The 20,311-nt window shown below is 35.6% G+C and overlaps 1 protein-coding gene across 1 annotated transcript in view; it reads left to right on the top strand.

Annotated features, from left to right (window-relative positions):
• ARPC2 (actin related protein 2/3 complex subunit 2) overlaps positions 1-20,311 on the top strand; it is a 100,799-nt gene that overhangs the window by 42,135 nt on the left and 38,353 nt on the right. The window contains exon 2 of the mRNA XM_074307648.1: positions 20,033-20,115. The gene's annotated coding sequence lies outside the window, so the exon portion shown is untranslated. The remainder of the gene's footprint in view (positions 1-20,032; positions 20,116-20,311) is intronic.

Genomic DNA, 20,311 nt, shown 5'->3' with positions numbered 1-20,311 from the left:
AAGTCTGAGAGGTAAACTATCCTATGTTTCTCTAATTTATTTATGATCTCGTTCTTTATGCCTAAATATGGAGCCATTTTGATCTTATCTTGGTATATGGTGTTAAGTGTGGGTACATGCCTAATTTCTGCCATTCTAATTTCCAGTTTTCCCAGCAGTTTTTGTCAAATAGTGAATTCTTATCCCAAAAGTTAGGATCTCTGGGTTTATCAAACACTAGATTACTATAGTTATTGACTATTTTTTCTTGTGAACCTAATCTATTCCATTGATCAACTAATCTATTTCTTAGCCAATACCAAATGATTTTGATAACTGCTGCTTTATAAGATAGTTTTAGATTAGGTACAGCTAGGCCACCTTCATTTGATTTTTTTTTTCATTAATTCCCTTGAAATTCTCGACCTTTTGTTCTTCCATATGAATTTTGTTGTTATTTTTTCTAGGTCATTAAAATAGTTTCTTGGGATTCTGATTGGTATGGCACTAAATAAATAGATTAGTTTAGGAGTATTGTCATCTTTATTATATTTGCTCGGCTGATCCCAGAGCACTTAATATTTTTCCAATTAGTTAAATCTGACTTCATTTGTGTGAAAAGTGTTTTATAGTTTTGCTCATATAATTCCTGACTTTCCTTTGCTAGATAGATTCCCAAATATTTTATACTATCAACAGTTATTTTGAATGGAATTTCTCTTCGTATCTCTTGCTGTTGGATTTTGTTGGTGATGTATAAAAATGCTGGGATTTATGTGGACTAATTTTGTATTCTGCAACTTTTCTAAAGTCATGAATTATTTCTAATAGCTTTTTAGTAGAATCTCTACGGTTCTCTAAGTATATACCATCATATCATCTGCAAAGAGTGATAGTTTGGTTTCCTCATTAACTACTCTAATTCCTTTAATCTCTTTTTTGACTCTTATTGCCGAGGCTAGCGTTTCTAATACAATATTGAATAATAATGGTGATAGTGGGCAACCTTGTTTCACTCCTGATCTTACTGGGAAAGGTTCCAGTTTTTTCCCATTACATATGATGCTTTCTGACAGTTTTAAATATATGCTCCTGATTATTTTAAGGAAAAGTCCATTTATTCCTATTCTCTCTAGAGTTTTTATTAGGAATGGGTGTTGGATTTTATCAAATGCTTTTTCTGCATCTACTGAGATGATCATATGGTTTTTGTTAATTTGGTTATTGATATAGTCAATTATGCTAATAGTTTTCCTAATATTGAACCAGCTCTGCATTCCTGGTATAAATCCTACTTGGTCATAGTGTATTATCCTGGGGGTGGCTTTCTGTAATTTTTTGCTAATATTTCATTTAAGATTTTAGCATCAATATTCATTAGGGAGATTGGTCGATAATTTTCTTTCTCTGTTTTCAACCTACCTGGTTTAAGTATCAATACCATGTCTGTGTCATAAAAGGAATTTGTAGGATTCCTTCAATCCCTATTTTTTCCAATAGTTTATATAGCATTGGAGTTAATTGTTCTTTAAATGTTTGGTAGAATTCACTTGTAAATCCATCTGGTCCTGGGGATTTTTTTCTTAGGGAGTTGGTTAATAGCTTGTTCTATTTCTTTTTCTAAAATTGGACTGTTCAGATTATTTACTTCTTCCTCTGTTAATCTGGGCAAGCTATGTTCTTGAAGATATTTTTCCATTTCATTTAAGTTATTGAATTTATTGGCATAAAGTTGGGCAAAGTAACTCCTAATTATTGCTCTAATTTCTTCTTCATTAGTGGCAAGTTCTCCCTTTTCATTTTTAAGAATAACAATTTGATTTTCTTCTTTCCTTTTTTAAATCAGATTTACTATGTTTTTTTCATAGAACCAACTCTTAGTTTTATTAATTAATTCAATAGTTTTTTTTTTTACTTTCAATTTTATTGATCTTTCCTTTTATTTTTAGAATTTCAAGTTTAGTGTTTGACTGGGGGTTTTTAATTTGTTCTTTTTCTAGCATTTTCAGTTGCAAGCCCAATTCATTAATCTTCTCTTTCTCTATTTTATGCAAGTAGGCCTCTAGAGATATGAAATTTCCCCTTATTACTGCTTTGACTGTATCCCACATATTTTGGTATGACATTTCATTATTGTCATTTTCTTGGGTGAAGTTATTATGTCTACGATTTGCTGCTTCACCCAATTGTTCTTTAGCATGAGATTATTTAGTTTCCAATTATTTTTGGTCTATTTTCCCCTGGCTTTTTATTGAATGTAATTTTCATTGCATCATGGACTGAAAAGGATGCTTTTACTATTTATGCCTTATTGCATTTGAGTTTGAGATTTTTATGTCCTAATATATGGCATTTTTTGCATAGGTTCCATGAACTGCTGAGAAAAAAAGTGTACTCCTTTATGTCCCCATTTAGTTTTCTCCAAAGAGCTACATATCTAATTTTTCTAGTATTCTATTTACCTATTTGACTTCTTTCTTATTTATTTTGTGGTTTGATTTATCTAATTCTGAGAGTGCAAGTTTGAGATCTCCCACTATTATAGTTTTGCTGTCTATTTCTTCTTGCAGCTCTCCTAATTTCTCTTTTAAGAATTTAAATGCTGCACCACTTGGTGCGTATATGTTTAATACTGATATTGCTTCGTTACCTATACTACCCTTTAGCAAGATATGGTGCCCTTCTTTATCTCTTTTAATTAGATCAATTTTTGCTTTTGCTTGATCTGAGATCAGGATGGCTACCCCTGCTTTTTTTTTTTTTAACTTTTTGTAAATCTTTTTAAAAGAAGTTATATATAAATGCTGTTATTATTTGTATTTGCAATGAAATTGTTCATGGTATTTATCTCTAGCCTTCACTACTTTTGAATTCAGTGTTCCTGGTATCCAACTTAATCATCATTTACCTGTTATCTTCTATATCCTACCATATTTTATAGACCTTTTTTTAAAAATTAATTTGTGGCTTTTTTCAATAATGAGATAATTCAGTCCAATTCCAATAGACTTGTGATGGAGAGAGCCATATGCATCCAGAAAAAAGGATTGTTGGCTCTGAATGTGGATCACAACATATTATTTTCACCTTTTTGTTATTGTTTGCTTGCTTGTTTTTTTCTTCCTCATTTTTTCCTGTTTGATCTGATTTTTCTTGTGCAGCATGATAAATGTGGAAATATGTTTAGAAGAATTGCATATGTTCAACCTATCTTGGATTACTTGCTATTTAGGTGACAAAGGAGGTAGGGAAGGAAGGAGAAATTTTTAGAATACAAGCTTTTGCAAGGGTGAATGCTGAAAACTACATTTGCATGGATTTTGAAAAATAAAAAGTTGGTTAAAGAGTCATCATAGTTTTAGTAAAAACAAGTTGTGCCTGACTAATTTCATTTCCTCATTTTTTTTCCATAATTACTATGCTGGTAAATTGGGAAATTCTATAAATAAAAATTACTTAGACTTGAGCAAGTAGTTGATTAAATCTAACAGGTCATTCTTATGGAAAAGATAAGAGATAGCATGTTGATATAATGACTAACCTCAGCCTTGAAGAAAAGTTAAGAAAATAAGTTTCTCTCCTTTCTTTGCAGAGATGGAATACTAAGATTGTGTATCCTTAATTGTCAGAGTTAATTTGCTCAACTCATTTGTCAAAAGAGGTAGTAGCTTTGTTGCCCACCTAATGGCCCTTCCCTAGTCCAGGCCTGGCCAGGTCTACCTGGCAGCCAGAGAATAAGGAGAGCTATTTCAGGATGGTGCTTTTCAAACTGATAATCAGAATTCCGGGAAAGTTTCAGGTAAATTCCAAGAGTCACATGATCTTTTAGATTCTTTACTATTTACTTCTTTACTGTTGTTGTTCAGTTCACTCTTCCTGATACCATTTGGGGGTTTCCATTTCCTTCTCTAGCTCATTTTACAGAGAAGGAAACTGAGAAAGACAGTGTTAAATGACTTGCCAGGGTCATACAACTAGAAAGTGTCTGAGGCCTAATTTGAACTCAGGAGAATGAGTCTCCCTGACTCCTGGCCCAGTTCTTTATCCATTGCTCCACTCACCTGCAACTTCCCTTATACAGTAAAATGTGACCAACATATTGATTGGTTTTCCTGAACCAGTTTTTTTTTCTCCCTTATTCTTTTAAAAATCTTTGTTACTAGGAAAGGTTTGTTCAGGACAGGACAAGGAAGAGATATAATCAGAACTGGGTTGAAGGGTGAAGTGGGAAAAACATCGAATACATGGTCAAAGATCTAGGTTCAAATACCAGCTCTGCCCCTTTACTAAGTCTGTGAACCTGAGCAATCATTTCATCTCTCTGTGACTCAATTTCTTTATCTGCAAAAAGAGGGGGTTAGGCTAGGTGACCTCCAAAATCTCTTATAGCTCTAAATTAATGTGAGATTAAAGATAAGATCTTAAACAATTGTATCCAGTATAGGAATCCTATCTAGTCTTATAGTATCAAAAAAATTTTAATTAAAAAATTAATTAGGTAGCTCTTTGTCAATGGAGATAGGTATCTGTATGTCACCTATACCTATAGGTAGGCCATATTACTCCTCTGTTGATAGATCTAAGAAAATGGGATAATGATAAAATAAGTGCAAAAGAAAAAAAAAAAAAAAAAAAAAAGAAAAAGAAAAAAGAAAATGAGGTGGAGGTAGCTAATGGCCAGAAGAACAAAGTTGGTGGCTGTCTTAGTGTAAGTCAACATGAGGCTGGTTGGAAGCCATGTCAGTTCTCTATGTAGGACACCACAGTCTCCATCAGACGATCCTCCCAGATTCCTCCTGTCCCCCATCCTTTTCATCCTGGGTAGCTGAGAGTAGATCAGACAGCTGCCTCTTTTCTCTTCCTTTATCTGGAAGGCAAGCTCCTCTCATATGGTAGCATGCCTTGTCAAGGCACATCATGGTTCCAGGAACATAAAAGAATGTTAAGGCAACTGCTTCTAAAAGATCACCTGATGAGGATCCAGAATGAACCTGGAAATTCTGTGACCTGGCCTGTCTCTCATCTACTCTACATTTATTTTTAAAGCCTAAGTTGGTTGGTGAGCAACCTGTGCATCCATATTGATCCTCCAGACAATCCCATTTTCCCTCCTTATTGTCATTGCTTCTTTTTCAATTTTTCTTCAGAATTTAATTCCTAAACATCTCCCATCCCTGACTTCCTCTCAAGCATTTAAGCCCGTGGAAATTTATCTAGGTTAAAGGACAAGAGGTTGTGTAAGGGCTTGATGCACCCTTTTCAGGGATGTTCATTCATCTCTGCTGTCGATCTGTCCCCCCAACTCTTACTTCTCACTCCAAGAAGCTGTTGTATTGCTGGAGCCTTATCCTATAAACTATCTCAGCAAATGAGCTAAACTAGGTTGAGGGTGATTGACAGATCTGAAAGCCATTGTCGAGTTAGGGAAATATCACTCCCAAATATGTGAAGACTTCCCCTAGCAGAATAGGTGAATGAGAACAATTTGTTCCACCAGAAATGAAAGCAGCTAATGCAGGAGCTGTGGAACACTTCAAGCATCAGAGACTCCAAGGTCATCCTGGGCCATCTTGACTTTTGTCTTGCCACTGGACTTTGATCATTTTGAAAGAGACAGTGAAACTGATAACTTCCTCACTAAAAAGCAGCACATCACCCCATAATGTCACTGATCCTTTTTTGAAAATAAAGAACAAACAATAATAATTTTTTTAATTTAGTGGATAATTTTGATTACATTAATTCAAAAAAAGTTTTGCATAAATAAAGTCAATATAACCAAGATTAAAAGGGTAGAAGAAAGTTGGGAAACAATTTTTACAAACAGTATTTCTGATAAAGACCTCATTTCTAAAATGTATAAAGACCTGAATCAAACCTATAAGAATACTAGTCACTCCCCAATTCATGAATAGTCAAAGGATTTGAACAGGCATGAAGTTATTTATAGTCAGATGAAAAAATGCTCTAAATCATTATCGATTAGAGAAATGTATATTAACCTCTAAGGCCAGCAGATTGGCTAATATGACAGAAAAGGAAAATGATAAATATTGTAGAAGATATGGGAAAATTTAGGCACTAATACATTGTTGGTGGAGTTGTGAACTGATCCCACCATTCTGGAGAGAACTATGTTCATAGGGTTGTAAAACTATGCATACTCTTTGATCCAGCAAAAACATTACCAGGTTTGTATCCCCAAAGATATCATAAAAAATGTTAAAAGACCTGTGTATCTACAAAAATGTTTATAAAAGTTCTCTGTGTGATGAAAAAGAATTGGAAATTGAGGGGATACCTATCAATTGGGGAACAACTGAACAAATTGTAGTATATGGATATAACGGAATACTATTTTTCTAAAAGAAATGATGAGCAGGAAGATTTCAGTAAAAACTGGAAAGACTTATATGAAATAATTCTGAATGAAGTGATCAGAAGCAGAAGAACATTGTATATACAATAACAGCAACATTGTGCAAATGGTTAACTTTGATAGACTTTATTCTTCTCAGCAATACAATAATCTAAGACAATTCTAAATTCCTTGATGGTAGTTGCTATCCACATCCAGAGAATGAACTATGGAATCTGAAATCACATCAAAGCATACTGTTTTCACTTTTTTGTTGTTGTTGTATGTTTCTTGTGGTTTTTCCCTTTTATTCTGATTTTTCACAATATGACTAATGTGGGAATGTGTTTAATATGATTGTGCATGGATTAGCTATATTGCTATTTTGAGAGGAGAAAGAGAGAAAAATAGAAATCAAAATATTATAAAAGTAAATGTTACAAGAAATTATAAAAGTAAAAAACTAATAATTTTAAAGGGGAAAGAAAAGAAAATTATAGGAAAAAAGGAAATAACAAAAAAAATTTTAGCAGTAAGGGCAGTTAGATGGTTTAGTGGATAGAATACCAGCCCTGAAGTCAGGAGGACCTGAGTTCAAATCTGGCCTCAAACACTTAACACTTCCTAGCTGTGTGACCCTGGACAAGTCACTTTAACCCCAATTGCCTCTCCAATTAAAGAAAAAAAGGGGGAAAAAGTTTGCAGAGGAGACAAAACTAGAAGAAATAACTAATATACTAAATGATAGAATCAGGATTGAAAAAGTTGACTGCCTAGAACATTGAACAAGACAAATGAGATGAAATTTAATAGGATAAATGTAAAATTTTATAATTGAACTTTTAAAAAATCACAAATACCAAGTTATAGAACAGTCTGTCTGAAAACGATCTAGGGGTATGGGTGTATGGCAAGGTACATGTGAGTACCTTGTGATATAGTAGCCAAAAAAAGTTAATGCAAAACTGAATCACCATGAAGACAGGTCCAGTACCCAAGAATAAAGTGATGATTATGTACACTAACCACTTCTGCAGTGCAGTACTCAGTTCTAAGTACTTCATTTTGGAAAGACATCAACAAGTTAGAGAATATTCTAAAGATAGCCAAGATGATGGGGAAACCAAGTTCATATCATATAAAGATCTTAGGAAAGTGCCAGGGATATTTAGTCTGGAGAAGAGAAGAGAACATGAAATAGGGACTGGACTTAATCTGTTTGGACTCAGAGAGGATAATGAGTGAATGTTATAGAAAGGCAAATTCAGGACCAATTATGAGGGGGGGAAAAAACCTTACTATTATTCAAAACTGGAATAAGTTGCTAACAAGTCAAATCAACATGCATTTGTTAAATTCCAACTATGTGCAAGGCACGGTGCTGAGCAATAGAAACTACCTCCAAAAGTGGTGGACTCCTTCTCATTCAAACTCTTTGAATGAAGACTACATGACCTCTTGTCAGGTATAATACAAAAGGATTATAATTCTAGTACCAGTTAGATTATATTGCCTCTAAATTATTTTCCAACTCTGAGATCCTATGATTCTTAGTTCTGGGTGTATTTACATTAGTCTCTTTATACCCTTCTCCTTTTTCATATTCATCAGAATTATTTGTGAAAGTTCACCCAAGAATGAATCAGGAGACTGGGCAAGAAATACTATTTCCTCTACTATCTTTCTCATAAAGTATAAATTTGTCTTAAGTCCTTGTTGCCTCAATAATGAGGTGTTTGTTCTGACATTGTTGAAATCTCCTTGACAAGGAACTGTCTAGTCTTTTCAGCTATTCCTTGAATTGGGTCTGTAAAAGAACTACCCAGCAGAAAACTGGAAATAACAATTTTACATCCAAGGTTTCTAATAAAGGCCTCATTTCTAAAACATATAGAGAACTGACTCAAATTTATAAGACCACAAACCATTCTCCAAATGATAAATGGTCAAAGGATATAAACAAATTTCAGACAATGAAATTAAAGCCATTTCTAATCAAAAGGAAAAAAATGTTCTACATCACTATTGATTAGAGAAATGGAAATTAAGATAACTCTAAGATACCACTTCACACCTTTCAGGTTGGCTAAGATGACTTGACAGGAAAAGATAATGATAAATGCTGGAGGGAATGTGGGAAAACTGGCACACTAATCCATTATTAATGGAGTTGTGAACTGATCTAACCATTCTGCAGAACAATTTGGAATTATGCCCAAAGAGTTGTCAAACTGTACATACCCATTGATCCAGCAGTGTCTCTACTGGGTCTGTATCCAAAAGAGATCTTAAAAAAGAGAAAAGGATCCACATGTGCAAAAATGTTTGTGGCAGCCTTTTTTTGTAGTAGCAAACAACTGGAAACTGAGTGGATGCCCATCAGTTGGGGAATGGCAGAATAAGTTATGGTATATGTATATTATAGAATATTAAAGTTCTATAAGAAGTGATCAAGAGCATGATTTCAAAAAGTCCTAGTGAGACTTATATGAACTGATGCTATATGAAGTGAGTAGAATCGAAAGAACATTGTATACAGCAACAAAAAGATTGTGATGATCAACTGTGATGGACTTGGCTCCTTTTAACAATGAGGTAAATCAAGTCAATTCCAATAAACTTGTGATAGAGGGAGCCATCTGTATCCAGAAAAAGGACTATGGGGACTGAATGTGGATCACAACATAGTATTTTTACATTTGTTGTTGTTGTTGCTGCTATTTACTTGTTTTTTTTTTCTTATTTTTTTCCTTTTTGATCTGATTTTCCTTATGTAGCATGATAAATGTGGAAATATGTAGAGAAGAATTTCACATGTTTAATCTATAATGGATTGCTTGATGTCTAGGGAAGGGGGATGGGGAGGAGAGAGGAAGGAAGGGAGAAAAATTTGGAACACGAGGTTTTGCAAGTGTAAATGTTGAAAACTATCTTTGCATATATGTTGAAAAATAAAAAGATATTTTTGAAGGTGGGTAGCCCCAGAAACTCTAGAATCTAGAAAGCTGGGGAGATGAAAAAGTAGAGGGTCTTTATATAGACATAGACCATTTCCTGAGATAAAGCCTATACATACAAATGGCACCTCAAGGGAAGCATGTATACAGGGAACCCAGTGCCAAGTGAAGATGAAAGGGGAGAGAAGATATACCTAGACCAAGTGGAACATATCCTGAAATAGGCAGGAATCAAAGTCAAATAGCAGTATGAAACAAAATCACAATGTAGAGGAGCAAACCATTCTTCATTGGGACTATGAATGATGGGAAATGTGCAGATCCAGGAATGAGAAGAAAACAACAAAATGATCCTGAATTCTTTTTTCTCACCACAATAGCAGAGGATCAATGTTAAAGCATGCAACCTTTTGTCACAAAGATAATGGATCCAGGATACAGAATGAGACATATAATTTTGGGGCATGGTCAATGGGGGAATTTGTTTTGTTGATTATGTATATTACAAGAGTTTTTCTGCTTTTTCCCATTGAGATGGGGAGAGATAAAATAGATTTTTTTTAATATTGGAGACAAATTAATTTCAATTAATATTTATTAAGTACCCACAATGTGGCAGATCATTGTGCTAAGAGCTAAAATACTAAGAACTTATAATAATAGAATCAAACAAATACATACAAAGCAAGTTATATATGGAATAAATGAGAAATAATTAACAGAAGAAAGATAATAGAATCAAGAGGGACCAGTACAGTCTTCTTGTAAAAGATTTACTATACTCAATGTTTTGTGAGCTTAAAGGAACCTGACTGAATAATAAGAACTAAATCCAAATGTTCCCAAAGGAAATTCTAAACTGAGCTGGGTAGCATGAACCAAAAATCTCTAAGATTAAATTTAGTCAGTGTGAGCTTGGGGCTTGTATCTTGTGTATTATTAGGAGTATCCTATACCCTAGGAATTTGGCTTTTCCTATAGGAATGTAGCTCATAGAACCCTACTTATATTTTCTCTAAATTTTTAGATATTTGGTCTCTACCCATTTAGGCTTTCAAGTGTTTATTTATCCTTAACTCTAAAATGGCATAGTCATTTCCTCTTAAGGTTACTATCAGTTCCAAATCCCTATCAGTTCTGACTTATTCATGAGAATCAAATCCAAAATAGCAGTTCCCCTCATTAGTTCCTCTACTTTTTGAAGAATTAAATTATTATTAAGATAAGTTTTTAACAGAAAACTCAAGGAGATACTGAAATTCTTTATCACCACTATATCAGCTGCTTTATTTTTAACAGAAAACTCAAGGAGATACTGAAATTCTTTATCACCACTATATCAGCTGCTTTGTTTTTAACAGAAAACTCAAGGAGATATTGAAATTATCACCGCTCATCATGCCTCCTTGTAAGATTTATCTATTTCCAAAATTTAGTATCCATTTTCTCCTTCTTGTCAAGTGGCCTGTAGTCTACCTCCACTACATTATTACTTCTATTTTCCCCTTCATTGGTCCTCATCTAATTGTTTTCTACCATGCTTCCCTATTTAGGTTCATGGATTTCTACAAATAAGTATGTAAATGTTACTTTACTACCTCTTTCAAGTATTTTATTCATTTTAAATATCCAGGTCTTTTTAAATTCCAAATTCAGTGTAATTTCTACTATATCACTTGCTTGGTTTCTGATTCAGAAGGGGGAATCCCTATCACTATCCATCTCAAGAGTCCAAAGGTGTGAAGCTACTGGGGAGAAATTTTCACCTGAGCATAGTCAGGGAAGGAATAGAGCCAAGATACCCAAAGTGGGATTCGTTGGAACTTGGGCCACCTGATAAAAAGTAATCAGTCATATCTATAAGAATTAGAGTGAATTCAAACTGTGTTGTGAGATAGTGCCTTTTCCCCCTATCTATGACTGTGATACTGCAAGAAAAAGAAAACAATTTTTATTTGCCAAAAATTTCTGGAGTTCAGAATATCCAGTGATTCCCTTAGAAGGAATAGATATGTGAATTTTGCCATTTGATGTGGAAAGTGGGACTAGGAAGAATTATAACTGATTTATTTTAACCAGACTAAAGAACAGTATTGGGCAGTCTTAATAGTGAACTCTTTTATTTTTTGACTTCCTGTAGTAAATATACCTAAATTGAGTATGTTTACCTTTTGGGTTTAGAAAATCTGGAGTAGAGATAAAACTTTAAAAGTTGAAATAAAATACAAACTATATCTGTAGATTTCCCCAGAGATTAATTGAAGAAAACACGGGCTGAATTAATGAAAAATTTTTGAAATAGTATGTGAAAATAATTACTTTACCTTTTAAAACTCTAAATTAAACCTAGAGGAACATGGACTAAAATGAAAGGGGAAATATTCAGAGTAGTTCAGAAAATTTCCTATCTTGCCCACTAAGGAGTACAAATTCTCTGCTCCTACCCATCCTTAGTTATGGGATTAAATTTATTATTGCATAACTCTCTAGCCTCCTCTGTATTTGTGATAAACACAGTACAGCAATAGAAGAAATGAGGAAAGGTATTTAGTGAAGGGATGCAACAAACTTCTCAATGCGGAGCTTACTCACTAAAGTTTGGGGTGACTTTGAGCTCAGAAAGCTTAGCATCACAAACTAGGAACCGAATGGACATGATGAAAGCTTAGAAATTACTTAAAAATAGGACACAGGGAGCAGCTAGGTGGCAGAGTGAATAGAGCACCAAAAATCAGAAGGACCCGAATTCACAGTGGCCTCAGACACTTAACATTTCCTAGCTGTGTGACTCTGGGCAAGTCACTTAAGACCAATTGCCTCAGGAAAAAAAAAAAAAAAAAGAGGTGGGACACAGGACCAAGGAGGAGGGAATGGATGAATACCCCAAGGCACTTAAATGATCTATAAATCCCATGACTAAGGACCAATCTTTTACAGCTCCAAGCAAAACACTGTAGTGATGAGTTGAGGAGAAGCACAATGTCCACTCTTCTGCCTTCATCCTAAGTGAAGGGTCCACTAATTGTTGCCTGCACAACACAACCCTTTCCCCTCTCTGCTTTCCATCCCTAGAGCTTCAGGTTGCTAATTTTGCTGTTTGATTTTCAATTAATGCTTCCCTCTGCTGGAAAGTCTTTCAATTACAGCCCTAGGGCAGAAGGAAGTGGCTCTTTGAATAAATAAATGAAATAATGGGCATGTATTAAGTATTTACTATGTACCAGGCACAAGAGTAATGATCCCTGACCACAAAGAGATTATATTCTCTGATAGGGCAATTGATTGACTGGTCCTTCCCAGAAGCCAGCCTTAATCACAGAATGGGTGTGCCTCAGTCCAACTGAAAGACCTTAGCTTACAAAGACCAGTCTTCCATCGCACCCATCGTCCTGATCTCCATCTGGCCCCTGGACCAATCGGCTCTGGAGGGGGAAGGTGAGGCAGGAGACCTTGCAGTCTCCCTCACTTAATTCCACTTCACTTGCAGATCATGGCATCACTTCCCCGATGTCCAGGTTCTCTTCCAGAACAAAGGACAAACAACAACACTTCAAGGAATGGTAGTGTTGATTTGATTAATGCTATTAAAGGTACAGGTAGAAGGTGGGAGGTTGGGGTGGGAGATTTTTGAGAGTAATAAACATAGTCTGACTGAGAGCCATATATAGGGACACTCATTGATCAGAATCAGTTTCTGATCTGGGGCATTCACGAAGGAACCATGAAATTTGTACAATTCAGTCTTTCTACTGAACTAAGTAAACCTTTCCTCCAGTTTCATTTTTCAAGGGCCAGAGGTGGGGTAAATTGAGATACCAGAAAGGCAAGTAACTAATGAGTCACCTTGTACATAGTGATGAAACAGAAATAACTCCCATAGGAGTAGGAATTTTCTGTTTCCTATTTTCTTCTTTATCCTTGGTGCCTCTGAGAACTCAATTGAAATCAACAAACACTTTCTAATAATGACTTTTTTAAGCTTTTCCTAACAGAGAAGGCAGTACCTGTTCCATTCTATCACTGGACAAAACAATGCCTCAGCCCCTCATAATTATAAGCATTAGATAATAGACCTCTAAAAACCAAGAGAACATTAGGCTGGGAATAGAGTGTGCAGAAAATCTCCCAGATGTAAATCATTCCCTATGATGTTGCCATGAGACAAAGAAACTGTGGCCAGTATGAGTTCAGTGGAGCCCCTAAGGACTTTGATTACCACATACTTATGACCCGAACACAAATCATAATTTCCCTGCTACCTCCACCCATAGAAAACAGGCCAACACACTCATCCTAAAAGAAATCATCCTCCATCCATCATCAAAGGAACCTGACAAATGGAAGCCTCAGTCGACTGATAACTCCTCAATCTATGGTTAGTATAAGATTGAGAGTCACCATCCGCCAAGTTAAAAACCCTTCTATCACCCTCTGCTACCTCAATCCTATCATGTTCAGCTCTCTTTCCATTGTGACTGCTGGAATCACCCCCTTTGTTAACTATATAATGATCACCTTAGACCTCTTTCTCTTATACTCCTTCCAGAGAGACCTATCTTCTTCCAAGATATTCTATCTCTGGGTACCTCTTCTGATGCCAGATTGCCTTTTTTCACGCCCCTAACTCACTGGGCCAGAAGGAATAAGCATATTCATCGAGAATCTTCCTCTGCTACCATCACTCCTCCTTTATGCATCATTTTAACTCTATTTCACCCTTTCTTTTTCATTATTGCTATACTCTCTATGCCTCTGGCTCATCCTCCTTTCTCAAGGAATTCTATATCTATATTAATCTTCCTTTTACTTCAATATCCCACTACTGAGTAAGATGCCCAGAGCTTGAATATTATGTCTTCTCAGGGCTCTAGCAGTAGCACTGAGTAGTTCAAAGTGATTCTCTAATGTCAGTCATCTTGAACCTTTACCAAGGTGTTCTCCCCAATATTACCCATTGAGAATTATTTCAATCAGCCAGACTTTAGCAGCTTAAAAAAAAAAAAAAAGATATATAGTAAGAGCAGGAGATACAAAAACATCCCCTCTCCATCCAAAAAATGTCTGTGACACACTCTTCCACAAGTTACACAGAGTCCAGTCAAAAAACTTATATCAAGCTCATATTATATTCCAGTAACAAAAAAAAAAAAGCAAAAGATAGTCCTTGATCTAAAGGAACTCCCAATTCAAAGGGGAAGACAATGTTCAAATAAATATATACAAGGCAAACTGTATACCAAATAAATAATTAACAGAGGAAAGGTACTCAAATTAAGAGGGATTGGGAAAGGTTTCTTGTAGAATGTGGGATTTTAGCTGGCCCTTAAAAGTAAGCCAGGGAAGTAAGGAGGTAAAGATGAGGACAAAAAGGATTCTAGACATGGGAGACAGCTAAGAAATGGAATCTTTTAAGGGACAGCAGATTCAAAGAAAAGTGTGTCTAGCAGAAACTATAAATGGCAAGAGAGTAACTCAGTTTCTGATAACTGGAAGTCCCTTTTTTACACTCATAGGGTTCTCAAGAAATTCCCTTTAGGAAATGGGTCATTTCTTTACTAGATTATAGAGTTTTGAACTTATGATCATGCCTTTCCACAGTTCTCAATGCAGATGCTGATCTAGATACATTACCAGGTTACTGATAGGAATATGGAAAATCCAATATCCTCTTCACCCTCTGTAAATTGAACAGTCCTCCTTCAGCCAAAAGGGAAGGAGATCTAGATCAGGGCCAAAGCTAAGGCCTGTCTTTCCTCACCTAACTCCCAATCAGATCGTAGTCATGGATTTAACTTGAATACACAGTTCATTGGGAATTCTCAGATGATTCCCTTCTTAACTCATTTTTAAAATGACCCCTATAGTATGACCAAGTTTTCTCGGCCTGATATATTAGTCAGGTGCAAGATCACTCCAGTTCCAGGACCTATTGTACTTGATTTAAAACCTATGATTAAGATTGATTGAGTGAGCACTTGCAAGCCATGACTTGGTTGAGTAAAGCAATCAGCCTCACCTTTACAAATATTTTACTTCTATTCAAGTGATGTTTAAAAGATTTAAAAATATTATTGTTGTATAATGATTCACTTCAGAGTTCTCTGATATACATGTTATTAATAATAGCAAGACATACATTTAAAATCTGTGTATATATACACATATGTCATTTAAACACTAGAAAAATAAAATAATTTGTATATTTTTAAAGCCCTCTTAAGTATCCTGGCTTCCCAATTCATCCTCCTCTCTTCTTTTTTTCATAGCTTTTTATTTACAAGATGTATGCATGAGTAATTTTTCACATTGAAAACCTTTTGTTCCAATTTTTCCCCTCCTTCCCTCCACCCCCTCCTCCAGATAGCAGGTAGACCAATACATGTTAAATATGTTAAAGTATATGTTAAATACAATATAGGTATACATGTCCATACAGTTATTTTGCTGCACAAGAAGAATCGAATTTTGAAATAATGTACAATTAGCCTGTGAAGGAAATCAAAAATGCAGGTGGACAAAATTAGAGGGATTGGAAATTCTATATAGTGGTTCATACTCATTTCCCAGAGTTCTTTCCCTGGGTATAGCTGATTTAGTTCCTTACTGCTCTATTGGAACTTATTTGGTTCATCTCATTGTTGAAGAGGAACTCGTCCATCAGAATTGATCATCATATAGTATTGTTGTTGAAGTGTATAATGATCTCCTGGTCCTGCTCATTTCACTCAGCATCAGTTGATGTAGGTCTCTCCAAGCCTCTCTGTATTCATCCTTCTGGTCATTTCTTACAGAACAATAATATTCCATCACATTCATGTACCACAATTTATTCAGCCAATCTCCAGTTGATGGATATCCACTCGGTTTCCAGTTTCTGGCCACCACAAAGAGGGCTGCTACAAACATTCTTGCACATAGAGGTCCCTTTCACTTCTTTAAGATCTCTTTGGGATATAAGCCCAGTAGTAGCACTGCTGGGTCAAAGGATATGTACAGTTTGATAATTTTTTGAGCATAGTTCCAAATTGCTCTCCAGAATGACTGGATGTATTCACAATTCCACCAACAATGTATCAGTGTCCCTGTTTTCCCACACACCCTCCAACATTCAGCATTATCTCTCCCTGTCATTCTAGCCAATCTGACAGGTGTGTAGTCATCCTCCTTTCTTCTTCAACTATATCTACATACAACTACAACTACATACAACTACATCAACAATTCAATTCAATTAAGCAGTAATTAAGCATTGTAACTACAGTGTGCAAGATATAGGGAATTTAAACAGTCCCTGACCTGAAGGAGTCAATTCTACTTCAATGCTACTTCCACCTATAATGATAATCCTTTCTTTACATGTAGACCTCTCTACATGTGGGATCTTTCCCTACACTTGGGGTCCCTCACTACATTTTTGCAAGAAAGATACAGTACCACACCTATCATGATCAAGTATTATTTATACCAATGTTAGGGTTCCATCCAGCCAATCAACTAATCCAATTTATAGTAACTAACAAAATATGATAGCCCTAATACTTTTATCATATGATAACATCTCTATGGAATCAGCCAAAGCCATTAAACTAATTTATATTTTGTGGATCTTCTATAAAATAGAAAATTAATTTGGAACCTACATTTCAAGTGTGTGACAGTTTAGAAAACAAAATAATATTAGCCAAACCCTTGATATTAAATTGCTGTGAAGTTTGGGGAGAAGAGGAGAAAACTAGCCTTAGTCTTCTCTCCTAGACAAACACTTTCTCAGTTGCCTTTCCCCACTGATTGAAAGTCTGAGAGGTCCAGGAAAAAATTCCTCCCAGAACCTTCTTTCATAAAAGAGCTCAGAATTTTCAACTATTCATTTCTCACCAGCCACTTACCTCTCTTAAGCAAGCAAGCTTCCTCCTCTTCATTTTCCTTTTTATGTGTTGTCATCTTACATCAAATTGTAAGCTTCTTGAAGGTTAGAACTGCCTTTTATTTTTATTCTCAACACTTAAGTTGTAAGTCCTTAATATCTATTATTTGTTATTAACCATCAATCAGAATATAACCTCAAGAGGAATGGGGGAATTTATACTTCTCAGTGTGGTCCTAGCAGCATTGCAGGTATAGAAGTGAACCAGAAAAATCTAACTTATACCTAAGAAAAAAGGGCTTCCTAGAACTGAGTTATGCTTTTGTTACATGCTATGCTCTGTCTACCTTAGATTCTGCATATACTTTGGGGCAAATGTTTGTATCAAATATTCTCACCAAACCACTTTAGTAAATACTTTCTAAAATGCTAGTTGTCTAGCTGACTAAGGGTTATAGTTAATGGTGGAAGCAGAGAGAAAAGGCTCATAAATACACACACACACCCCCAAAATCAAAAGTAAATATTACAAAATTGCAGAGAATAAATGTGGCCCCAAGAAGAGATATTCAAAAAAACACCTCCCCCTCCACTCCTTTATAGAGGTATGGAAGTAAATAAATCAATCAATGGATTCAAATCTTTTCAACATATTGATATGTTTTTCCCTCATTTTTTTGTTTTCATTCAAAATATTGTTCTATAGGAAGATTCTACGGGAGGAGGAGAGAAAGCATAAATTTAAGCAATATAAAGGCAAAAGAAATCAACAACAATAAAATTTTAAAAAGAATAGGTAGTTATTTTAGCTCAGGGAGCCCAGATGGCTAGGGGGAGTAGGGTTTGAGAAAGTGAGCCCAGAGTATGTATTCCAATAGGAACACTAGGATGATTCATTATAAGAAAAATTATATACATATATATTTATATATGTGTGTGTGACACAATATTAATAAAGTCCTTTAATCAACAAGCACTTATTTGTGCAGACATTATGCTAAAGATTGGGCTGGGGGGAGGAGGTTACAAAAGCACAACAGTCCCTATCCTTAGGAAGATTCCATTTTCATGGGAAGACATCATTGCTAAGGGTGCCCATCCCATCCCCAAGTGCTCTTGTTGCACTTCTGTTGACAATGATCAGTCCTGGGAAGCCTAAACTCAGAAAAGAAATCATCTGACTTTTCTCTCATTGCTGGCTCAACTTGAATTATTCTGAGAAAACCTTAAACAAAGATTGGGTTTGGCCCATGCCTAGGTTCTCCACAAAAGGGGTTAACCAGACTTCCTTCTGAGAAAATTACTCAATGTACAAAGAAGATATCAGGTATGGAGCAGTTATTTCTCTCACCTCAAAAGAAATACTTTAAACATAAATGTGCATTGATAGTTGAAACATGAATCTGGACTCAATAGTCCTATTAAGTTCTTCCAGGAGATACTTAAAACATGAAACACTTTTGCAGGTTATTTCCCTCATATCAACATTGCTTGGCCAATTCACTCAAGGTCCATATCTGTCCAGCCTGACATATTCCCTCTGTTGGAGATTATCTCCTCCAAGAAAAGTATACCTTTGGGAAGCACATCCTTCTTGGCAACCAGTCCCCAGACTCACCAATGATTCCAGACCTCTTAAGCCCAGGAGATAGCTACCAAAAACAGGAACATCCATTCTTCAGAATCACCTGAGCACAGGGGGCGGGGAAAAGCAAAAGAGGCAGCCAGAGACTTGAGATCCAATCCTAGGCTCATTCCACGTACTCCCCAAGAAAGGAAGAAAGACAGAGACAGAGAGACCCGAAGAAAAGGAGAAAAAGAGAGAAAAGAGGAAGGCAAAAAAGGCTAGAAAGTAGTCTTTTAAAGGCCAGCACAAAAGGTAATACTTCTCAGGATTCCATTATTATTGGATTTGCCCATGTATTAGACTTGGATATCTTGATGCTTCTCAACAAGATGCAATTGGCAGATCCAGTCTCTCATGGAAGTCAGTCAGAAGCTTAGAAAAAAAAGCTCAAATCCAATAAACTCATAAATTTGATTAGAGAAGTGCCAGTATCACCCTCTACATTTGTTAAAAGGGAATGATAATACCTGTACTACCTATTACCTTTGTTATTGTGAAGAAAGTGTCTTATAAACATTAAACAATATATAAACATGAGCTGTTATTATTATTCCAAGTAAGGAGGGCTGACTGGATAGCCTAAGGAAAAAGTAGGAAGTTGATTGCTGATTACTAATACTTGGAACCAGGTAATCAAGTTTGGTTCTGCATTGCCTGGCACATAACAGAAATGCAATAATGACCCAATGACTTATTATTTAAGCTCTCTGGATCTCTAGGTTTTCTCCCTTGTAAAAACGATGGGAATGGGCTGTTCACTTTGGTCCCAGCATTTATGTAATCTAAAGACTCCTTCAGTCATTCTTCATAAGCTCTTGGAGTTTGCTATTTCAGTTGTACAACTTTGTTAACAATTTCCTTGAGGGCAGAATTATCTTCATTCCAGAATTCCTTATTACATAAATATTTGTGGAATGGATTCAATGTCTTCAGGCGAGAATAACATGTTACTAGGGGCTTGAAGAGGTAGGACACAATGAAACGAGGCTGGAGGGATGGTTGTACTATAATTTTGTTCATATTTATTTTAGCATTCAATGCCATTTTACACACAAGAAAATAAGATGTAGCTCAAGTTCACAAGGCACAGTTAAAATTCAAATCAACTGTTCTTCCGAATCCAAGTCTATTTCATCAGGTTGATTTGTTCCTTGTCATTCCTTGTCACAGAAGCAAGAAGTGGTATAGTAAACACATTGTGGTGCTTCAGTCTTTTTATTCCAAATTTAATATTCTCTTTCCCTCAGGTGTGTCTATCGGGGACTGTTCATCTGGAAAATTTGGGAGGGTTGGATGACCATTCTTTGCAGTTCCATGCTTTGGTTTCCTGGTGAGTGGATGCATAATCTACCCATTCCCATGAATTCATTTGACATTTAAGGTGGATCTGTACAAACCACCATAGATAGGAAAGAAGAGGTAACATTTAGCTAACAAGAGAAGATGCCAGAAGTAATAGGAATGATGGTGGTAAAAGCCAGAAGCTTATGTTATTTATTCGAGGGAATGCTATATCCGGGGTCCCG

Source organism: Sminthopsis crassicaudata, chromosome 3 (genome assembly GCF_048593235.1).
Source record: "Sminthopsis crassicaudata isolate SCR6 chromosome 3, ASM4859323v1, whole genome shotgun sequence".
In the NCBI taxonomy this organism is placed as follows: domain Eukaryota; kingdom Metazoa; phylum Chordata; class Mammalia; order Dasyuromorphia; family Dasyuridae; genus Sminthopsis; species Sminthopsis crassicaudata.
Note: the sequence above shows the minus strand (reverse complement) of the source record. Positions and strands in the feature narration are given on the sequence as shown.